This window comes from Protopterus annectens, chromosome 5.part0, assembly GCF_019279795.1.
Source record: "Protopterus annectens isolate FY-2018-M chromosome 5.part0, PAN1.0, whole genome shotgun sequence".
In the NCBI taxonomy this organism is placed as follows: domain Eukaryota; kingdom Metazoa; phylum Chordata; order Ceratodontiformes; family Protopteridae; genus Protopterus; species Protopterus annectens.
The window spans coordinates 575,625,588-575,649,801 of record NC_056735.1 but is presented as its reverse complement, the minus strand read 5'-3'; positions in this window follow the sequence as shown (position 1 = coordinate 575,649,801).

Below are 24,214 nucleotides of genomic sequence, written 5' to 3'. Positions count from 1 at the left end.
TCGTGACTGTTCAAGAGTTGGACCTGGAGACCGCTAATCGTACCATTTGGGTTGTGTGTGTAAGCCTGTTGGCAACCCAACCTGTGATGTATGGGTGAATGTACAGGCTGATGTGTTTATCAATAATACCTGAGTGGGGCATGGTGTCAAAAGCCTTGGTGAGGTCAAGGTAGTATGTGTGAACCACCTTCCCTGTCAGCTAACATCTTGGTGACTGTATGTAACACGTAAAACAGGTTCAGTAGGCATTCACTGCAGTCAACCAAGTTGACCTGGGTTGGGTCACGTGTCCGAAGGTTACCAATGATATTGTTAATGAGTGCCATGACAATACCAACCATACCATTGCAGACCAGGCTAGTCAGGCTTATGGGGTGGTAGTTACCATGGTCAGTTGTGATTTCATGATGGAGTGGAATAACCATTGCCACGTGCCATTGTATGGGCATGTAGTCTGTGGAGAGGCTGAGGTAGGAATGCATAATTAAGTGGGGGGGCAAGTTGTCATGTACAGTTTGCAAAATGCAGTCTAGGTCAACATCTGCCTCCATTGATGCTGTGTTCTGCTGTTAGAGAGGGCCATTTCCATCTGTGTGTCTCTGATGGTTGGGATATTGTACCTTACGGTTAGTGTTATGGGCTCTTTAGGGGGTGAAGTATGCACCGCATGTATCTGCTAGGATGTTGGCGATATCAGTAGGGTCAGCATATTTTGCACTATATTTCACTGGCACAGTGCAAATCTGTGTATCACCACATAGATCCTTGCCATAGCCAAAGAAGGCTTTGTGGTTATCTTTCAAATCCTTGTGTATTTTCCTGCTCATGTTAGCCTTGGATGATGTCATGAGGGACGTATGTATCATACCAATACTGGTCACGGATGTCAGCCCTTCGTGGGATTTGCTGTGTGTCTAAAACACTGTCCTATGTCTGTAGTATAGCCTGTTTATTGCGGAGGTTCACCAGACTGGTGTCCTTGTCTAGGAGGAGTGAGTCTTGGTTTACCAGCGATGGCAAGGACCATACATCCATGTAGGTGCTTATAGACTACATTTGTAAATCTGCCTGTATCTGGAGCAGTGTTTCCCCTTAGCGTGGGGGCTGTGAAACCCCCCCCCCCGACCCCTGGCACTAGTAGTGTACATTTAACTGTAGGAAAGGTATACACTGAGGCATCCGTGGTTGGGGGAAATGCTAGGGTGTGGAAACAGTGAATAGTTCATGGTCAGATCTAACCAGTGACCGGTAGACCTCCACTGTGGTGCACCTGTTGCCCATGTTGGTGATGACCACATCTAGTAGCTTCCACCCCACATTAGGGAGGTTACCACCTGATACAGGGCCTATGAGTTGATACATTCCAGGAAGTGCTGGTCCCAGAAATGAGTACCGGAGTATGTGTCCCAGTTAATGGTATGGTAGTTGACATCGACCAATGCCAGGGTGTGTGCTAGGACTGTAGTGTTCTCCACTGTCTCCAGGTAGGTAGAGTGGAGGTCCTGGGTCATGGAGGGTGATCCATAGCAGACCACATTCAACATTGCTGTTGTGGCTGATGTTAGTTGCACATGGATGATCACAGATGTATCATGCTGCCCCACTAACCTGGAGGTGTAGGTATCCCTGATGAATATAGATACAGCCCCTCCATGTCTATCAGTCCATGTTCTGTGGCTGAAATGTGTGGTATGGTTTGTAGTCTGGTAGTGCTGGTGTGCTATCAGGAGCCTTAAGACAGATTGCAGTTAATGCACAGATGTTGATGTTGTCCATCCTGAGGAGTGCTGTGAGTGCATGCATGTTGTGATCTCAACCCCTGGTGTTGAGTAGCATAAACCACATTGAATCTGCTATTGTGCTGTTTATGGAGCTAGTATTCACCTTTGGGACTCTCCTAAATAAGGCACCATGGGGACGCCAATAACCTTGGCCTGTATTCCAAAGTGTAAGGCAGACATATAGGCCGGTATGGTATCACTGCATGCATGTTCCCCATCTGTGCTTGATTATCCTCTTCCCTGTAGATAACCTAGTGGTAAGCAATAGAAAGCCTTAACCTTATACAAGTCTTCTAGCTTCCAAGATAGGCATTTGGAGTGACTAAGTATCAGTGTTCTGTATGTTTGTGCTGTACTCAACTGTTTCCTGACTACATGGTGAGTTCACACTGTATATTGTGATCTGAACGTCTTTTTATTCGCATATTATGGCTGTGATGGCCTACACATTAGAGGTGCACAGATAGCCTACTATCTATCTGCCCAAGGGCAATTAGAAGCATATCAACAGTGGATTGGCCTTCCCCGCACCATTGATGAAGTAATTGAACCTCTGTCAAGCATAGCCAATGAAGCAATTCCAGGCAGAGTTGCAGGAAGCTGTTAAAGACTGGGGTTGTGAAGGGTGATACGGGTACTTAGTGATCTAAAGAGGGTATGTTAATGTGGCAGTTCGACACCATTCAATTCCCCCAACAGGTCTTGCAGCTATCAAACTGGACAGGCTCCCCCCACCCCCTGGCTGTATGGTAGTGGGACACATGATCCCAGGGGTGTATAGTCTGTTACCCATTCACACAACAAGGTTTCCCTTGAAGTGTGTCAGTGAGGGGCTATGCCTAATGTAGTTAGGAATGTAATGTATTGTCTCACAGTACATCTGTTATATGTTGTTATGTCATTAGTATGTGAAGCTCAGTGAGTTAGGGGGCTACTGCCCTTTGCTTAGCCTAGCTTACACATAGAAATCTTCTAAATAGGAAATAGGCAGAAGCAACGTTAATGTCAACAGTGTAATGGTTACAGCATCCACATAGTATGTGTGCATTCGAGATTACAATCCCGATAAAGGCAGGGATGTTTATCATGTGCAAAAGTATACCTTAACCACAGCTTGCAGATACAGGTAGTAATCGTCTGTATAATAAACATTCAAATCACCCATATAAACCCATGTGTGGAGGAGAGTACATTCAACAGAGACTGTAATGTCATGACAGCACATAGTGAGATGTTATGTCACTGACAGGTATATATCTGGAGTAGTTAGCGGATGGGGCTATGTTTACATGCATAGGTTATACGTCACAATATTTATTTAACTGTGTTTAACCACTGCTATAATGTCACAAAAACACTGTTAAACATGCTTACAACTGCGTAAATGAGCCTTACTCTGCAGTAAAAACATTTGTAAAGCATCCCAGGTGTCGAACCCTGGACCATGCACACTATAGGCATGGGACGTACCACTAAGCCTTCCGAGGCATACACATTTTTCATGGTCCTGAGACTACACCTTATACCATATGCATTTCACTTTAATGACCACAAATAGGACAGTGGCCTTGTAAACATATGTACATTGCATGGTAATGTACTGTAGTTTGTGAACCAACACATTCCAGTCTACAGATGTATTACTGTTACAAACTAATACGATATATATATATATATATATATATATATATATATATATATATATATATACACACACACACACATATATATATATATATATATATATATATATATATATATATATATATATATATGTATATATATATATATATATATATATATATATATATATATGTATATATCTTATACAGTTACAGCAATAGCCATATATATAAGCATCTATGAACACACTTCGTGACACAGAAGCACTCCAAAGGAATTGGAGTGTACACAAAACACATGCAGCTCTGATATCATAACAATTAATATTAACTTAAGTCACCATAGAAGGAGTGGTTGTTGTGTAAGTGAAGACTGGGGTGGGGGAGGAATGATGGGTAAAGCAATCATGCATTAAGGTGGGCCTGGGTCGGATGTCTAATAAGTGAACTAGAGGGGCATACATGGAGTATGGGGACAATATAAAAAGGACACAAAGCAAGAACCATACTCATTCATAATACACCCTGTCATGTCACATTGCAACACCTACTTTCACAAACTTATGAACATTAACATGTATCAGACATATGTACACCAACTGATTGTCACATATGTTGTCAGTAGTGAGGAATGTCTGCAGTGCAATGTATATTCTAAATACCATAACATTTGTGCATATCTCAGATGCTGTAGTGGTAAGGTCAGTGACTGTGGTGTTCATGGTCCCGGGTTCAAGACCTGCAAGAGCTGTTAGGTTATTTTTGAGCGCCAGAATAAGGGCTTTTGGGTGCAAGTGGATTAAAGCACTCTTAAGCAGTTGTAAGCGGGTTTCCACGTGTTTGCGCAATGATAAGCGGTGCTGCTGCACGGTAAACGGAGAAGCGCTTCACACATTTGACCATTGCTTAACGTCACACAGACCACAGGCAAACCTGCTCACAACCACATAAATGTGTGTTATTCACACTTTCACTACCAGTATCTACTCTGAGAGGTAAAATAATAACACCTTTCAGGAGTAGAACCCGCAACCATGTACTCCATCCTCCAATTAACCTAACACTAAGCAACCTGGGATGTACCTATCCCAAATGTCTATGTAGAGAGGTTAAATCACAAAAGGGAGGAATGTTTTGAAAAAGGTTGTTACGTTTCAGAATACTTTAAGAATGAAGACAGATACAGTTCTTTCTCTCTTTCAGTGGTTTTTATTATCTACGGTACACACATGTGGGAGCCTCATGGAAAGCACCAGGGAGACTCCCAGAACAAAGGAATAAACAAGCTTATATACTGGTAATATTGCTGACAGTACAAAAATATAAAAATGAACCAATTAGATCATTATACAGGGTAATTAACCAATCAAAGGTTTACCCGTAAACGTCAGACAATTCACATCATCATATCTCTGGGTAAAGAAAGAAAATCGGATGCATTTCCGTAAAAGGCACATTTCCTGCTTTCAGACAGACTCTTGTTTTTCAGCATTCTCTAGTTGCTCATAGTTCATTCAAAGTTCACAGTGCATAATACATTTTAATACATATAGACTGTCACATACTCAATTCCCTCAAACACATGCTTTGACTGTTCATATTCTACAATGCCCCATTTGATGCTGTGTAAGCATCATCACTTAACCTATCATACATTTGTCCCAATTCTAGCATAACCATGCTACTAGTCTTTTCATTATTTGAAGACATTGTCATTTTATCATCTATATTCATAGTTGCAGGCATATAAAACTTAGGCACTTTCTTCACAGTTTTTGAAGACATTAATTTCAAGATCAGTGCTTTGATTAGGAATAAGACAAGAAAAGCAACAATCGCTAATACTGCAATTAATAAAATCAGCTGCAACAGTCCACCTCCCTAACCTGAGAACAGGTTGGTTAACCATGCCCATGTTGTACCATCAGCCTCTTTGTCCTTTGAGAGTTTGGAAATTCTTTGTATCAGTTCAAGATGGCTTTCAGTTTCATGCTGATTGTCAGGAATAAATGTACAGCACTCCTCCTGGATTAAAGCACAAGTTTCTCCCTTTGCCACAATGGTGAAATCGAGGGCCATACGATTTTGGAGTACTACAGCCCTCATAGCAGTCAATTCATCAGTCATTAGTTCTAAGGCAGAAAATGTAGCATTGCTTAGTATTTCAAGCAATTTAGATAACTTTCTCAGTTCCCAAATTAATTTCACTGCTCCGTATGATGGAATTATACCAGCCCATGATATAACATCATCACCCAAGTCCATATGGGACAGTCCTTTGGTACTAGCATGAGCTAAGTCATGATGATAAATCCATGACGCATCAACTTGACCTACAGGATTGACAGGCTTCTTAACCTCTTGAACATTTCAAATTTTTCATTTAGGTAATGCAGATACATGTCGAATAGCTGGAACCAGGTAGCCCAGGAAGCAACTACCAGACCAGTCTCCTGGTAGCCATTTATATGCTTTTCTTCCACACACAAAATAGCAATTTTCTACTTTAATGGTGGTGTGGATAGGTTTGAAACGATCCCCGGCGTCCTGCAGTCCTTGGAATATTTTCGAATAAACAGTTTCTATTTTCAGGGAAAAGTTAGCTATTGAGTCTTTAACAAGTCTTTTTATAGGTGAGAAATCTGTTACAGAACCCAGTGCAGTTATATACCACTGCTTTGTTACAATGGCTCCACCCAACTCTGGTTTTACCATGTTTTTGAAAACACACAGTTCCGTTTTGACGGAGGGACAACTGTAATGCTATTTTGTCCTTTGAAATGACATTTGATGCATTGTAGATCAAATTTGTCCAGGTTTCATTAACCCCTAAAGGGACTATATTTAGCATCAATCCCCCATGAACAGTTGGAATAGCAGTGCAAACCCAAGAGTCTGAGATGTTGAGGGATGATGCATATACGTATTTAATGGCTTGATAGGTATTGAAATGTGGATGCCATACAGCTCATTTGGTATGAGTCGTAGTTGAAGCAGGAAATAAAAATGGCCACAGTAAAAATATCAAAACAACAAGAATAACCACCAAAATCGTTGTGCAGTACTTTTGTGGAAATGGCGGTTGCGCTTGATGAGTTTGTGCAAATGGATAAACTTCAGGCATTTTCAGGTACTGGTATAGTATGGCTGCGAGTGCAAGCAGCAATAGGTGGAGAATTTGGACTAACAAAAGGTAGAGGTTGCTGATCTTCAGACGGGATTACCTTCTTGACATGTGATATGTGAATCCAGGTGGGTGAGCCTTGTAGTTGAACCTCTGATGAAGTGGTCAGTAGAACCAGGAAGGGCCCTTTCCAATGTGGTTGAAAAGCTGTTTTTCGAGAGAATGACTTGACGTATACCCAGTCTCCTGGTTGTAGTGCTGAGGACAGGAAAGGATCAGGAGTTTGTTGAGCTGCTGCTACCTGGTGATGATCAAACTGTAAAAAAGAAACAAAAGAAGTTCAATACAGGAGAATATTATGATCAAATTCATCATACTCAAAAAAGGGTAGTGGTGGAGTCATGGGCATACATATAGGGCGGCCCATGAGGATTTCATGAGGAGAAAGACCTTTAGTAGGATGTACTTGAGCTCTCATAGAGAGTAGGGCTAGAGGCAGGGCCTGTACCCAAGTGAGGCCCGTTTCAGTAGTAATTTTAGCCAGTCTTGTTTTCAGTCTCTGATTCATGTGTTCAATAATACCTGATGCCTGTGGTCTATATGGGCAATGAAATTTGAGAGTGATGCCTAACATTTTACACAGTGAATCAATTAACTGAGCAGTAAAATGTGTTCCACGATCTGAATATATTTGACAGGGAACACCAAAACAAGGTATCAATTCATAACAAAGTTTCTTAGCAACTGAAATAGCATCATTCTTAGTGCATGGGTAGGCTTCTAACCACCCAGAAAAACATCAACAACAGTCAAAACATATTTGAAACGAGCACAAGGTGGAAGTTCAATAAAATCCCATTGCAAAGTGCAGAATGGTCCCAATGGTTTTGGCAGTGGTTGTGTGGGAGCCATAGTGCCTTTTGAAATGTTATACTGTAAACGAGTGGAGCACGTGCTCAAAAAATGCTGTACAGAAGCAGAAAGTCCTGGGGCAAACCAATACTTTTGGATTTGTTTTATTAATGCTTGTACCACAACATGAGCTGGCAAGTGATATGCTTTAATAAGAGAATTTAACATGGACATTGGGCAGACCAGTCTGGCATCTGAATGTTGCCAAATGAGATCAGAGCATTTAAAACAACCTTCAGCCAGCCATGATTTTCTTTCTGATTCTGGAGCTTCAGTCTGTAAAGCTTTCAACACTGTAGTATCAAAAGTAGCTATTGGTTGTAGAGGCTGCAAAAAATGTCCCTGAACAGTTTGTGAAAGAGCAGCCTGTTTTGCAGCCCAGTCAGAAAAATTATTGCCTTTAGTTTCGAAAGAGTCATTAGATTGATGGGCTGCACATTTTATAACAGCAATTTCAGATGGTAACAATAAATGTTGTAACAGGTTATTAATATAAATTTTTTTTTAACGGGTGACCCAGAAGAAGTTAAAAACCCTCATTCTTTCCATAGTATACCAAAATCATGAACAGCACCATGGGCATAACGGGAGTCAGTATATATAGTGACAGACTTGTCCTTAACTATTTTGCATGCATTCAATAGTGCTACTAGTTCTGCAGCCTGCGCGGAAGTGCCTTGGGGTAATCGTACTGATCTTAAAACTTCAGTCGGTGTACAGACTAACCAAGCTGCACGGAATTCTCCGGAGTTTGTTCATAAGCAGAATCCATCAACAAAAATAATCAAATCAGGATTTTGCAAAGGAGTGTCATACAAGTGTAACCTAGGAGAAAGAGTAGAGTTAACTGCAAGCACACAATCATGCGGTTCGCCCTCATCAGATGTTGGTATTAAAGAGGCAGGGTTCAGTGGTGGGCAGCATATGACTTCAAGGGCGGGATTATTTATTAAACTCAATTCATATTTAGTAAGACGTGCGTTCAAAAGGTACTGTGTTTTTGTTTTTAAAAGTAACGCCTGAACCTCATGTGGGACTGCTAATATTGTATCATGTCCCAGGGTTAGTGGAGCTGCCATGTCAATCAAAACAGCAGCAGCTGCTACGGCCTGTAAGCAAGCTGGGTAACCAGAGGCAACCGGATCAAGTTGAGTGCTATAATAAGCAATAGGCCGGTAGCCTCCAGTGCGCTGCTGGGCTAAGAGACCCAAGGCATTTTTGTTTCACTCACAGCAAAAGAAAACAAATGGTTTTGAATAATCTGGCAATCCTAGGGATGGAGGATTTACTAAGGCTGTCTTTATAGCCTGAAAAGCCTCTTTGTGGTGTGATGTCCAGGGTGAAGGTTCTATGATATCTTTTCTTAAAAGTTGTAACGGGGGGCTGAAAGTTCCGAAAAATTAGGTACCCACTGTTTGCAGTATCCCGCTAGGCCAAGGAATCCTCGAAGCTGTCTCTGAGTTATAGGGCGTGGGGCCTTTAGAATAGAAGTTATACGATTTGGGAGTATTTGATGAGAACCCATTGTAATAATATGTCCCAAATATTGCACCTTTTCCTGACAAAATTGTAATTTTGATTTATTTACTTTAAATCCACGCGTAGCTAAAAAGTTTAATACTAGAAGGGAATCTTCTCCACATGAGTTACAGTCCGGCGAAGCTATAAGGATATCATCTACATATTGAACTAGAACTGAACGTGATGGTAGTTGTAGATCCTGTAACTGTCTATGCATCTCTCTAGTGAATAAGATTGGGGATTCTCCATATCCCTGGGGCAATCGAGTCCAAGTATACTGTTGACCCTTATAGGTAAATGCAAATAAATACTGATTGTCGGGATGCACTGGAATAGAGAAAAAAGCTGATGAGATATCTATCACCATGAAACATTTTGCAGTAGGTGGGATGCAGCTTAGAATAGTAGCTGGGTTTGGTACAACTGGGAGGATGGGCAAAACAGCTTTGCTAACTTCCCGCAAATCTTGCACAAATCTGTAAGCTTGTTTGCTGGGTTTCTTCACCGGTAATATTGGGGTGTTACATGGACTTGCGGTAGGTACTATGATCCCTTGTCGTTCCAATGCAGAAATAACAGGGGCAATACCAGATATAGCCTCAGTCGTCAAAGAGTACTGTGGCACTCATGGTAACTTTGCTCCTGGTTTTAGGGTTATTTTTACAGGAGAAGCTGAGGTCAAAAATCTGATATCATTGTCATGAGTAGTCCACAAGTGAGAGGGTAGGGAATTTAAATATTCATCTCTGCTAGAATTTGGCTGAATACACATCACCTGTAAGATGACAGAGTCTTCCAAAGCTGCCAGGGTACTATCTTGTTGGTCTGAAGGTACTTGGAGATAAACTCCATCCGCTGTGCAAAAAGTGGTAGCCCCCATTTTGCAAAGCAAATCTCTTCCTAAAAGATTTAAAGGTACTGAAGGTCCTACCAGGAATGCATAGTTATCCTGCAGAGGTCCCAAGGTGACTGGGACTGGAATCGTTTCGGAGTATTTGATAGGTATACCAGAGACACCCACCCCTCTTGTTATTTTGTCAGAGAGGGGAACAGTCATGGCTGCTTTGCCAGCTAACATGGATTTAGTTGCTCCGGTATCAATTAAAAACGGATAGGGCTTATTTTTAACCAGTAACCTGACATGTGGTCCATCCTGATCCACAGGAATAAAAGGACACAATTGCTGTTGTTTCTGTTCAGGGAACCTTCATTGACGTTGCTGTCGATTGGACAGTGTCCAACTAGAATTCCACTGTTGTGGTGTATATGTGTATGGTGCAGGTTGCTCAGCCAAATATGGTCATTCATTTTTCCAATGGCCTGATTGGCCACAGTTGAAACATTCTGTCTGATTACTAGAATTTTGGGGTGGAGCCGACTGTGTGCCCTGCCAATTTTGTCTATTCTGATTTCTGGTTCCTTGGCGTCCACCCCTCCCTCTTCCTCGCCCTCGTCCTCTACCCTGTTGACCAAAAATATTACACATTTGGATTTGTGCTTTTACTAATTTCTCCTGTAAATCCTGCTGTTCTTTAGCTAAATGGTCAGAGAGGTATTGTACCTGCTGGACTAACTCATGCAGGTCCAAACTAGTCCAGTTTTAACATACTTCTTTCAGCTTGTCCCTTACTTGAGGGTGTAGCCCATCCACAAAGGAGGCTGACAGTCTGCTTTGTGCTGGTCCTTCGGTGAGCTCAGGGTACCCAGAATATGCCTCAAAGGCTTCAGTGAGTCGATTTAAGTATTCATCTATAGGCTCATCCTCTTTCTGTTATGATTGATTTGATTTTCGACCAGTTGGGGGTAGATGGCACAATTACAGTGATAGAATCAACTATTCATTGTCTAACCGTTTCAAATCCATTCTCCCCTTGCATATTGTGCTTTGGTATTGGTGTAGGAGCATTAGCATGATCCCAAATACATTTCATGAGATAGGCTGGGACAGCGTATTGGAGGACAGCTCTAACTTCTTCTATGGTAGGATTTTGCAAACAGATATGTCCTGCCAGTATGCACTGAAACTTCGCTGGGTTATTGCGAATAGGCGGAAGTGATTTGGTAATGGCTTGAAAATCAACTGCAGACCACGCCCTAGGCACTGCCACTGTGGCTGGTTGTCCCGCATCTCTAGCATGGGCTGGGTTTGGGACTTCTCTCAATGGAAATATTCTCTCTTCATCTGATGGGCTGGTGCCCGATTCAGAGTCAGAGTCTGGATTAGATTTATCCGGTCCACTGTAATCATCTTTGTCTTAAATTACAATTGGACATTGTTTGTAAATCTTTCCCTTGTGTAAATATACAGCTTTTTTATTATAATATTTTTTCGACTGGCTAGGCCTAGGGTCAAAAAGCATTTGTGTTTTTTTTCTGCTGCTTTTTTGTCTTTGAGCGGGTTAATCTAGGTGATTATTTACTTGTATCTGTTTGGTCAGGTCGCTCTATAAGTGGTCTACTAGGCTGACTTCCCATTGCCTGAGTTCCGCTTCCAGATTCGAGTGCAGTCTGTTCTTCTCCCTGCCGGCCTCCGCCCTCTGCTCTAGAGCTCACTCTGTCTTGAACCTGCGAGGGCTGATATAATGGTGGAGGAGCTGTAGGGGGTGGGGGAAACCAGGGGTTATCATCCTCAGATGATTCAGTTATTTGTAATTTATTTAATTCTTGTACAGGATATAATCCTTTAAAGGGTGGTTCCTTTAAGCGTTTACCATTTGCTACATCTAGATTAGTTGCAGTATGTCGCAGTTCCTTTATCTGCTTTTTTAGTTTCTTTTGATTATCTTTAAGACTACTGATGAGTGAATCCTTTTCCCTTTCTTTAGCTTCACATATCCAATCATTAAAAGCTGCCCAACACAACCCTGGTAATCTTCCTTTCTTTTTTAACTTCTTTTGCAAATTAATCAATATATCTTTATTAAAGCTACCATTTTCAGGAAAGGCAAGGTTGCTGTCATTTTTAGTTAGGGTGATCCACTGGTTTAAAAACATACAACTGTCCCGGGACACACAATAAAACATATAACCAGCTGGTGTACCTCTTTCTGGTTCATTTATTTTTCCCGCACTCACTCCCATTTTCACTCAATAAGCTATACTTGTTTAACACAGGTTTAGCTAAGGCGTTATATAAACGTCTTTTTACCCCACTGTCATTCCTCCTTTCATACTTATGATGCCAGTATTTCCGTATTACCCCACTCTCATACTGCACAGTTAATAGCAGAGAAGAAATGCATGCCACTTACCTTAAAACAACTGAATGAGAGAAATGATATATTTTGCTCTGCATAAAAAAAATTTTTTTTTCTCTTTTTTCAAATCTTTAAGGCAAGCAGACAGAGAGATGAAAGAAACACTGCAAAAACAGAAAAAATCTGTTATGGGCCCTTTCATTAACAGTATTTCTTCCACTTCCTGACTGCTGCAGCTTGTTCCCAATTCCGATCCGAGTAAATGGCACCAATTGTTACGTTTCAGAATATTTTAAGAATGAAGACATATGCAGTTCTTTCTCTATTTCAGTGGTTTTTATTATCTACAGTACACACGTGCGGGAGCCTCATGGAAAGCACCAGGGAGACTCCCAGAACAAAGGAATAAACAAGCTTATATACTGATGATATTGCTGATAGTACAAAAATATAAAAATGAACCAATTAGATCATTATACAGGGCAATTAACCAATCAAAGGTTTACCCGTAAACATCTGACAATTCACATCATCATATCGCTAGGTAAAGAAAGAAAATCGGACACATTTCCATAAGAGGCACATTTCCTGCTTTCAGGCAGACTCTTGTTTTTCAGCATTTTCTCATTGCTCAGAGTTTATTCAAAGTTCACAGTACATAATACATTTTAATACATAGAGACTGTCACATACTCAATTCCCTCAAACACATGCTTTGACTGTTCATATTCTACAAAGGACAACCCGCCATGTACCCAGTTATAGGTGTACGCTCATATATATATATATATATATATATATATATATATATATAGAGAGAGAGAGAGAGAGAGACAGATACATAGAGACATGTCGATATATACAGGTCTACATATATATGTGGATATATAGATAGGTTAGAAACATCTACACATCTATGGAGGTACAGATAAACGTATGCAATTTATATATATATATATATATATATATATATATATATATATATATATATATATATATATATATATATATATATACACACACACACACACACACACACACACACACACACACATACATACATGTCTGTACACAGCATCCAAAGTGGTCATATCTGAGTATAACATGGACCATAGCAATTACAAATTTGCCCCCCTCAAACAATATGAACATAATATAGGAAGAGTATATGCCAATACGTTGTTGCAAATATGTTCTATGGACACAGTCACCAACACAACTGCATTGACTGCAAATATCCATGACAGAATTACACAGACAGCTTTCATTTTACAAATCTTTATTACATTCTGATGTATTGCCAAAAAGATTCAAGGACTAACAGTACCTGTATGCTATACAAGAAGCATTTAATAGTGCCTTAATGAATCAGCCTGCATTTACCATAGTATTAGTCAACTAAGGGATAGGTGTTCACATAGGGAAAGAACACCCACACACATATAGACATTGTATAAAAGGGGTTCCTACACACCTGCATGTGCTATGTACACCCACCAACATCTACCCCACAACCAAAAAAATTACATCAATATACTGTCATACCATAACCAATTATGCAACTGCTGTACAACATGTGCTGAAATCTTAACATACCAGACACAGACACACTAACATGACCCTATGTGAAATAGTTGCCATTATACAATTGAGCAGCTGCTGCTGTAACAGGGTTTGCATGAACTAATCCCATTTCAGAGGGTTGAAAGGTCCGTACACCAGGAAGTTTTACAGAGTACTGATTACAAGTACAGTATGATGCACAGTAACACCAAACTAAATATGTCTGATAAGCACGCTGTAAACCCCCTAACATTATATGCATAGCTATGCAGCCTTGAGCTGGTCAAACAAACTGGTCAGACTGACACATATGCAGAAGTATTAGGTACAGACAAACTCTGCACAAGTAGCAACGTTCAGAAATATAACAGCAGTACTCACATTTAGACCAACTCCTCTAGGCATTTCACACAATATATTACTGTTTGTCTCAATACAGCTGTTGCAATGAATTCCAAAAATATTTCCACACTATCTTCCTCACAAATAAGGCAAAGGGACAATTCCCAAGTGGAGTAGTCAATTATACTCCACTGTAGCCATGGTACTGGCTAAGGCAGTAGCAACACAACTGATGTGCATGTAATTAGCTACTTAGGAACACCAATTGGCCATCGGGATAGCACATGTTACTGATCTGTAACTATAAAAGGTTGCCTTGTCACACATTCAAACCATCTGTATATACCTGTAGGACAGTACAAAACATGGAAAGACAAACCAAAAATGAGTAGTACACTAGTTAATAACACCTCTGATTACTAAGACGGTATGTATAACATGTAGTATGTTTGTGTATGCAGCATCTGAACTGTACGAATTACAGTGTAATCAATGCATATAGTGGAAATAGCTATCTTGTAGCAATGTATTTTTGAGCAGTAGTAATGCTTGTAGTATTCTATGTGTGTACTGCTATAGGTCACATGGCACACTCCACATAAACCACAAGGGATGCTATGGGCTTGGAACCCACCATTTTGCTCCAGCCACTGTTAGTGTCAGGAGTGGTCCAACAAGTATGTGCTATAACAGGGGATAGTATATGTTGTTATACTGTAAAAGTTGATATATGTATTGGTGTATAAGTAAGATGAGCATGTTAAAGGTGGGCTTACCGTGCAAATATGGTGTGCATTGTGGGATATTATGCCAATAACTGTGTAATGTAAGTTATCTATGCAGATCTGTATTCTATTCTACATAGCAGTTCTGATATGTTATGCAAACAGTAGTTATATCTATTGGCAATTACAATACTCAGTGACAGGATACATAGCATTAGTATTCATCTGACAGGCTAGCAGCATGATAGCAAAGATAATTGGAAGAGCCAGGTAACTATCCATACACATAACACATGTAATATCCACCTATCTACTATTGTTTGCGAGCAATAACAGCTGTGCATGTGTACATGTTATGCAAATGTGTAGTGGCCCTTGTTACAGGGTTGAGCCAAATGGCTATGTGCACACCTACATAGAGTGGATTTTGAGAGTACAGACACACTGGTTGAACTAACAAGTTTGTGTACCCCAACCTAATTGCTGCCTGCACATACTGTATGTAAAGTAGTGCACAGCATTGGTAATGAAACAGGTTTCACACCATTTTTAACTCCAGTGTAACATCTGCAGTAGGAGTGTAAGATGAAGGAGACAGCTGCCCATGTGTAATAGCCACATCATAGGTGATGGCTCACATTATCTGATTATATTCTGATCATGTTGATAGTGGCATCAGAGCCTATTGATACATGACTCTGTTTGGGGAGTGGGTGTCTGTGCCCAACAGAGCTCATGGTCCTGGCAGATATGTGAGTATATACCCAGAGAAGGAAACAGACCTGTAGACACATGCATCATCTGTAATCAACTAACAGGATGTGATGTGCTCCTCAGAGAAGGTTCACTGCCAAAGGTAGCTACACTGTTTCTGTAATAGCCAGTGTTGTCAAGTCCATAACACAAATAATTATATGTGAGCATCACTGTCTATAACATCTTCATAGGCAATACATAAACTAAAGGCAGTACTTGGTACTTGTAGTACTGACTGCTCGTACAGGCTTGTCCACTAGTCAGCTACTGGTATCTCCTAATGTGAGCTTTGTGTATGTGGCCATCCTGGGGTAATGTAATCTCTATGCCATGTACACTGCCAGACCCACCTAACACCACATCCCACACATTGTCTGGGATTCAGCTGCAGGGATAAGCTGGATGGCAGCCCAGTCTACAGCCATGACTGGACTGGGCAGTCATGAGGTGTAGGTTAACATATGCAGCTCATCAACACAACCAGCACATACCCTTACCAGAACACAGTAAGGACACCCACACTCACTACCGGAAATCACACACATTCACAGACATATCTAAGTATCTGGTCAAACAAGTGAGCCCCCAAGCAGAAAGAGACAGACACTGATATACACAAACTGTATGACATAGTTTGCATAATTGTGCCACACCTCTGAACACATGACTGGAAACATGCTCAACAGTACTCATTTGTTAGTGCAAACCCTAGCTCTATGTTACACACTGACCTATACGAGGGCATACATATTATCAGCTGCCTGTCTGACATGATTAGCCACATACTCATGCACTCAGACCACCTATTGATCTATACACATGGCTCTGGCATATTCCATGTTGTTGTGCAGGACCTGTGATGCAGTAGCCTGGACAGCATGGAAACACATGTAGGAACTGTCAGGTCTTGTAGGCCATGCAGTTATGTCGCAAGGTCAGGGTAACATTCTGCCACTGGCTAGAATGATACTGCAGTACAGGGACAAAAGGATTGTATTACACAATTTTGTAGTGTAGTGGTGCATGTCACAGGGTATCCAGTATCTGTTGTCCTGGGATAATATGGTTGACAGACCATGATGCTTTGTCAGACAGGGCCTTTCACCTGTCACCCCTGGGAATCTGGATACAGCCTCGGGATCATGCTTCCCCTATAGTGCCCTCATCATGCAAGGTTCAGGTGAGGGTCCACTGCTGTTACTGGGGCAGTCAAGCACTACACTGCAGGTCTAGCTACACAATGATACATGTCAGAAACACTATACTGACACACATATGTCAATCACTAACATGGAGAACATATCTGTGCAGTGGCTGAGACATGTTTCAATGCTCTGGAGAGCACACCTGCATGATCATGTTATAACACATACCTCACCTTTTGCTCATTATCCTTTATTGGAGCACACGGGCCGTAGGTGTGTCCATATTCCTGAAGGATATGTACACCCCCATGCTTATTGCACTTGCATAACATCAGATGCATTATGCTGAGAACCTACCTTTTTGCCATAGTGGAATTCAAAATGCACCTTGAGACAGATCACCCATCAGGTTGTGTACTTCCTAACTGCCATAATGTGCTGTAATAGGTTTGAAACGCAACCGTACTATTGGCTACTCTCATCTATTCCATTATGAACTGTGAAGACTCCTCATGTACCAACACCTGCTCTCAATGGATGTTGGATTCCATCGACCCCACTGACCTGGATCACAGTAGTCACACAAACAGGGCTAACAGTATTCTACACATAGTTAGTCTATAATGCCAATGTTATGTTCCCCAAGAGCAGAGTGATGAGTGCCATGGCACCCATGCAGATGGACAATGCATGTGCAAATGGTGAATACTGCACAAATGAACATTAAGCAGTCACATATGGGTAGTGATTGTGTCATTGAAACAGAACCAGGAGTCAACCCAACATAAACAAGTAGGCAAACTGGTGGTACCATGCTTTAAACTGTACCACAGAAGGTAGTAACTGTTGCAAGAGTGAACACACATGAGTGTAGGTGTTCTCTGGTCAGCCTCAGTAATATGCAGATACACCATATGAAACCACGCAAAGCTACCATGAAACCAATCAGCCACATATTATGAGGCCAAGCACAGAGCATTCTATAGCTGTGTCATTAATCATAATGGCAATGACAAGACCTGCCGTGCTGCACAGCACTATGGCATGAGAAGTACTGCACCTACAGAAATAGCACCTGCTCATCCTGATAGGGTCTTGAAGAACCTAAACCCACTCCCACTCCCCCCCACCCACAGCAGGTACACTTAGTAATATATCCATATACACTACAGAGCCCCTGTACTAACGACTATGCAGGTACAAGCTGCACTCTCTAATGTCATACATACAGCTTTCATGGGACCTGTCACCATCACAGGGTGTATCCTACACAAATGTAAGAACATTCAGCTATCCACATACTCATTATGTTCAATCATAGCTCCATGTCAGGCTGTATACACACTGAATGGTGCACAGCAACAGTTATCACACCCCACAAAGGGGAGGCACCATTGATAATGGGACATAGTGCACAACTTCCCTGCTGAGTCTGGTCTGTACGGCCATGAACCATGGTCAATGTAATTGATGTACTTGGTACAGATGTAGGTGACAATAGGGTTGATTCACACTGCATATCATGACCTTGCCAGGTTGTACGGCACCATCACCCATACTGTGTTCCAGCTATACTCAGTAAACAAGGTGTATATACCTATGTCACAGGAGTGGTTAGCAACTGGACTGCTGGCAGAACCCACACTACAGAGGGTGTCTGATGAATACATGCACATCAAACCAGTGCCAGCCACAGTAATACAAGGGTCATTCCTGGTACACCCCCTCTTTGGTATCTATACCACATACAATAACACAGAAGGCATCAGCCTATTGATGTCTGCAAATGACTATGAACTAGGAGCAATAGTCGACTCATCGTGTGCTGCATTCAACATACAGAAGGGCCTTAGTGTGTCAGATGTATGGTGTGTGATGTATGGCCACATTCTGGCAGCTAAGTATTGCATTGTCATCCCCTATGTTACAAACCCTGTACCCATTAACTACCACCTAGGCAGCGGTCAACATAATGGCAACTGTGTGTATGAGATGCAGCTGGACAGTACTTCCCTTTGATAGTTACATGACCACAAAAGACAGGTAGCCGTATGTGGCACCCCTAATCATGACAGGGTGCCATCCAGGAATATAGAGATAACTGCTCAGCCATACTCAACACCCATGTGGCCCATAATAGATCACATACTTCCTTTAAGGGTTATTGCCCATGTGTAGATGGCCTACACTTCCCTACACAGTCCCTAGCTGCACTATGTAGCATGCAGCCTACCCTGAATAAAGCCATGTCCAACCCAGAGGTGTTGGACATGCTACACTTAACACATCCTGATCCAAAATAAACACATACGTCATGGACATCCACCTGTCTAGTACAAGGATAACAACATGCCTGACAGATCCCTGTCCCATACACTTAACATAGTCTTGCCATACTATGCATCCCTGTCCAGCAAAGCTGCACATCGCCCCTCTCTGTGACATGGTGTGATGAACGCATTTATTTATTTTTTTATTTATTTACATTTGTTGACCGGGAGTGTCCGACCGGATGTAGGTCCATTTTCAGTGGAGGCCCGGGGAGAAAAGCTCCACAGTTAAAATAAACAGACAGTAGTTACAATGGATTACATAGCGATTAACAATTTGATTAACATAGCAATTAATTACAAACATATTTACAGATGAAGAACATAGTACATCAGTAGACAACTAGAATCTTTCTCTGCGAAGTACATAACAGACATTAACAAATGTTGCAATAAGAAGTTCCTGCTGTATAATAAGTACTAGGCATATGAGTATCTGAGCTTGCGATAATCAAAGGTAGTTAGTAGGGTGGAAAAAAAAGTAGTGGTTGGATGGGGTGGGTGATATTAGAGTGGGAGTTGAAGGGCATAGCCAGCATGTTTTTAGGTATGCTTTTAGTAAAGTTTTGAAGTGGGTGCATGATGGTATGGAGGTAATTGTGGGAGAGAGTTCCATAATTTGGCTATGGCGCAAGAGAATAGTACTTCACCAGCAGAGTTATTGGCTTTAGTGATCTGCAAGTGATTTTTGTTGCTGGATCTTAGTGGTCGGGTGATGCGATAGGGTTGGAGTAGATTCTGGAGGGATGGGACATTTAGTGGATGGTTTACTAGTTTGTGGGTGAGTGATAGTTGATACCATTGACGGAGGTGAGGGAGTTCAAGCCAGCCCAGTTCAGCAAGTGAGAGACAGTGGTGACTACGGTAGGATGCTTCTGTGGCTAATTTGTCGATTTTGTTGTAGCAGGTCTCTAGCTTGTTTAGATCGCATTGCCTTAGGTTGGTATATATATTGGAGAGGCATAAAGTAGGGTGCAGATAAGGTGGGAATTTGCTATTGAAATCTTTGCTGCTTTGGTGAGAAGTTGCTTATTTCTGTATAATAGGATATGTGAATGTCAAATTTTAGTTTATTGTCTATTTCCACTCCTAGCAATTTGGTGTGTTCAGTTGGGTATATAGTGGTTTTGTCTTTTGCTGTGATGTTAAAGTGAGAGTTGTTTTGAGTATGTTTGGTGGGTTGGAAGATGAGTAGTTTAGTTTTGTTTGGGTTGAGTATTAATTGGGCATCAGATAACCAAGTTTAAACAGAGGAAAAGGCTTCCTGTGTGACTCTTTGCAGTTTGGGTAGGGACTGGGCTGAGCAGATGATGGTTGAGTCATCTGTGTATTGTATGAGTGTGCCATGTTTGGTGGCAGAGGCTAGATTATTGGTGAAAACAGAGAAGAATAGGGGTCCATGGATGGATCCTTGGGGATTCCCTATGGAGACAGATTTTATTTATTTATTTTTTATTTATTTAACATTTGTTGACCGGAAAAGTCCCACAGATCCTGTTTTCAGCGGAGGCCCAGGGAGAAATGCTCCAGATGCATGTCTTTAGAATAGATAGTTGGGGAGATATGTCATTCTGCCATACAACAGATTGTTGGCGGTCAGACAGGTAACTCTGAAACCAGTTGCTGACTGATTGAGAGAAGGATAGGTTATTGAGGACAGAGATGAGTTGTTTATGTGGGACCATGTCAAATGCTTTAGATAGGTCTAGGAAAGTAGCAGAGAAGAGATAGTCTAGGAAAGTAGCAGAGGAGAGATAGCCATTGTTTTTATGCTAAAGGATAGTGTTAGTAAAGGAGAGTAAGACAGTGGTGATGCTATGGTTTGGTCGGAAACCATGCTGAGTATTGGAAAGGAGATTGTTAGTAAGGAGGTAGTCTGAGACCTGCCTGCATGCCAAACATATCAGTAACCATGTGTATCAGTTCTGTGACACTGTTTGAACTGGCCACTGAATATTACCTGTCTGTTGCCTAAACTAGGTAACCTGTCTGCCTAGGCTCATAAATGGCCCAGGGCATATAGCCTACCACATCACTATGACCATACATGCCATAGTTGATATCCAACCCTGAAAATACCATAAGGCTAGCTATTGTCCCATGTGTTACACATGTGCAACACAGGCAATACATGGCAGGATGCTACACAGCTGTAAAGTGCCATGTAGATGTATATGGAAAAACACATACATGCTTGCAAGTCTGCAGGGTCACGGGTCATGTTGCTAATGGCTATGTATGACTATATATGTGGCATATACACAGCATTAAAGTCAATTGCATTAATGTAAACTCATCCAGGCATGTGCTGATAGGTAAAGACACCACTACAAGCAAGCAGACATGCCCACATCAAGACAGCATCCACATGGTGTATGAGCAATGTCATCACATGACACAAACATATATGGCGATAACATCACATTACCAGTAGGTGTCAAATGTGTGTGACTTATACATGTCAGTGGTGTTAGTGTCATGTAGATCTACAAAGATGCATTTGTAAACTTAATAAATGTGATACACATGTATGTTCAGCTGTACTGCTGTACTTCTCTGTGAGTTACTGCGACCTGTCTCCATCGTTATGTCTTCCAGGCATGCCCCGTACCCAACTGCTGCCATACAGCCACTTGGAGGATGAAGTCCTCATCCCAAACCTCCTCGACAACTACATGACATTCTTCAGCCATGTGCCACATGATGCACAGCAGCGGAATGCCCTGTGGGAGGAACTCTGAAAGAGGGTAAATGATGTTGGCTGTCACAATCGCACCTATCAGCAGGTGTGCCAACACTGCACTGACCAGATAAGATGAGCGAAACAGCATGCAAATGCAAACGCCAGGTAACAAGATGCAACAGGTAGGGGGCCACTCACCCAGCCCCCGCTCACACGTACCAAGGAGCTACTGGCCAACCTGGGGACACCTGCATACCTCCATCGACAAGCATTAGCTGGTATTGTGGAGGTGGGTGTCTCTCAACCACCGAGCCTGGAGTTGCCTGGTAAGTCACTACTGCACATAAAACACAACCATATATTACATAGTTACATGTGTTACTGTACAATATGTAATGTAACATCATATGCAAGGCATGTATGCACACATGCCTCATACTATAGTCTGCTACTCTATGTATGCACAGATGTGCATACTCCATAGGATAGTGTATTGTACTGGCTTATGTGCTAACATAGGCATTGCATCCTGTAGCTACCACACAGGTGTGGATAATCTTACTTCTGCAACACCCCTGTTTAGGTACCTCTGGCATTTTGCAGTGACAGCAGCCTGTGTCAGGTGAGATTGCTATTATTTACTAGGCTTGATACTGCACAGAACATATTAATTGCATGCTATCTGCCATAACACACATACACATAATGTATGGTGGTCCTGGTAATGGACACTGGTCAGACCTGCAATGCATCAAACTGTTTACCTATGTAAAACAATTGTAGACTATATGAAACACCTACACTAATCCTTCCAAACTGTCACTGCCAGATGTGTGGACAACAGTGAATACAATGGTGGAGGTGTGTTCTACTGTAGGGACAGGTACTACATATCAGAATTACACATGCTGGGAATATGAACAGTACGGTACAGAGAGCATATGTGTGCACACACACTAAATATGTTGGAGCTGGAGTATGCCCAGCCCACAGGATACAACCTTGTGGAGTATACCCCTGCTATGAATGTCACACACTGTCATGTGCTATCAGACATGTCCAAGACATGTAGTGGACTGACTGCAATACTGCTCAACTATCCTGCAAAACAAGTCTCACATCCCATACATACCACCCTTTGTCTGCATAACCCTGTCCTCAGTGGAGCATATGACATCTATGGGTGTATGTCATATGGGATAACACTGACATTTGAAAGAAGATGGCCATCACAACCACTGGACTGCACATGTGTACACATGGCCATGGAGGATGGCCAGAGACATGAAGCTAAGCACACAGTGGAAGTGATGTACATGTGTGTACACCCTGTTGTACATTGGCTCGACACAATACAACTATAGCTGTTGTGTAATGGTGATACTGCAGATGTGAAACATTAAAATCCATACAGGCCTGTGCACAGATTGTGTAGGCATAACATGAAACCACCACATAACATGTTTTGAATATCTGGAGTGTATCACAACATGGAAGCATACACTTATACAGTATCCAAATACAGACATGTGTTGCACAACATACACATGCATCCACATCAAGCCACAGGTACAGTAGATTCACCTTGCTGGTGTCAGACATCACTGTCATGCCTGCTCCTCATGTGTGTGAGGTACACAGATGGCATGTGGGACACAGAGAACTTGTACATTAGCCATGTGTGGGCATAGTTGGCGGGTATCAGTAATATGGTTTCAGATGTGCGGGGTTATCATCCGTATACCCTTCTGTGACCTTAGTCACACATTCCACATTAAGGTTTATTGTGTATACACCTCAGTGATGCCGGTCACATTCCACATTAGATATGTATTATATGTGAACATAGTCATGGCTATGAACCGTGTCAGTAGCTTACACTGTATAGCAATTGTGAAGCCACATGATATCCTGCAATGGATATGCACATCAGATCAATGTGCAGTATGCCCCTGCATATTTGTAGGGTGGACAGTCAACATTGCATCAGCTGAAGGCCCATGTTAGTATAACACGTAACTGCATTGGGACACCATTACCATACTGTAGATTGGAAAGGACACCGTAGTGTTACACATGTATGCATGTCATTCAACATGTCAGCAGAAGACATGTCATACTAAATGTGATTGGCAAAGTCATATGCCACACAGCAGGCTGGTGTATTGTAAACCTGTGCTGGTCTGTGGCACCATTGCAAAGTAGGGACAGCCATGTCAAACATATGTGTACAGCCACATGCACAATGTCTACATTCAGCTCAGGGGTAGGTGAAATAATCTTGAACAGACATGCACTGCTTTAGGGGATATATGCAAGCTTGGGCTCAGGCAAACATAGTATGCAGTCGACATACCCTACTGCTCATGTCCTCACACAAGTGGCGGTGGCCAACACAAAGCATCAGTGGCAGATGTACAAAGGTCGGCGATGGTCCATTAACATGTGGTGCATGTTGCACACATCATGGCAGTGCAGTGCAATGGTGCAAAGTGCATGCATTGTGTTGCAGG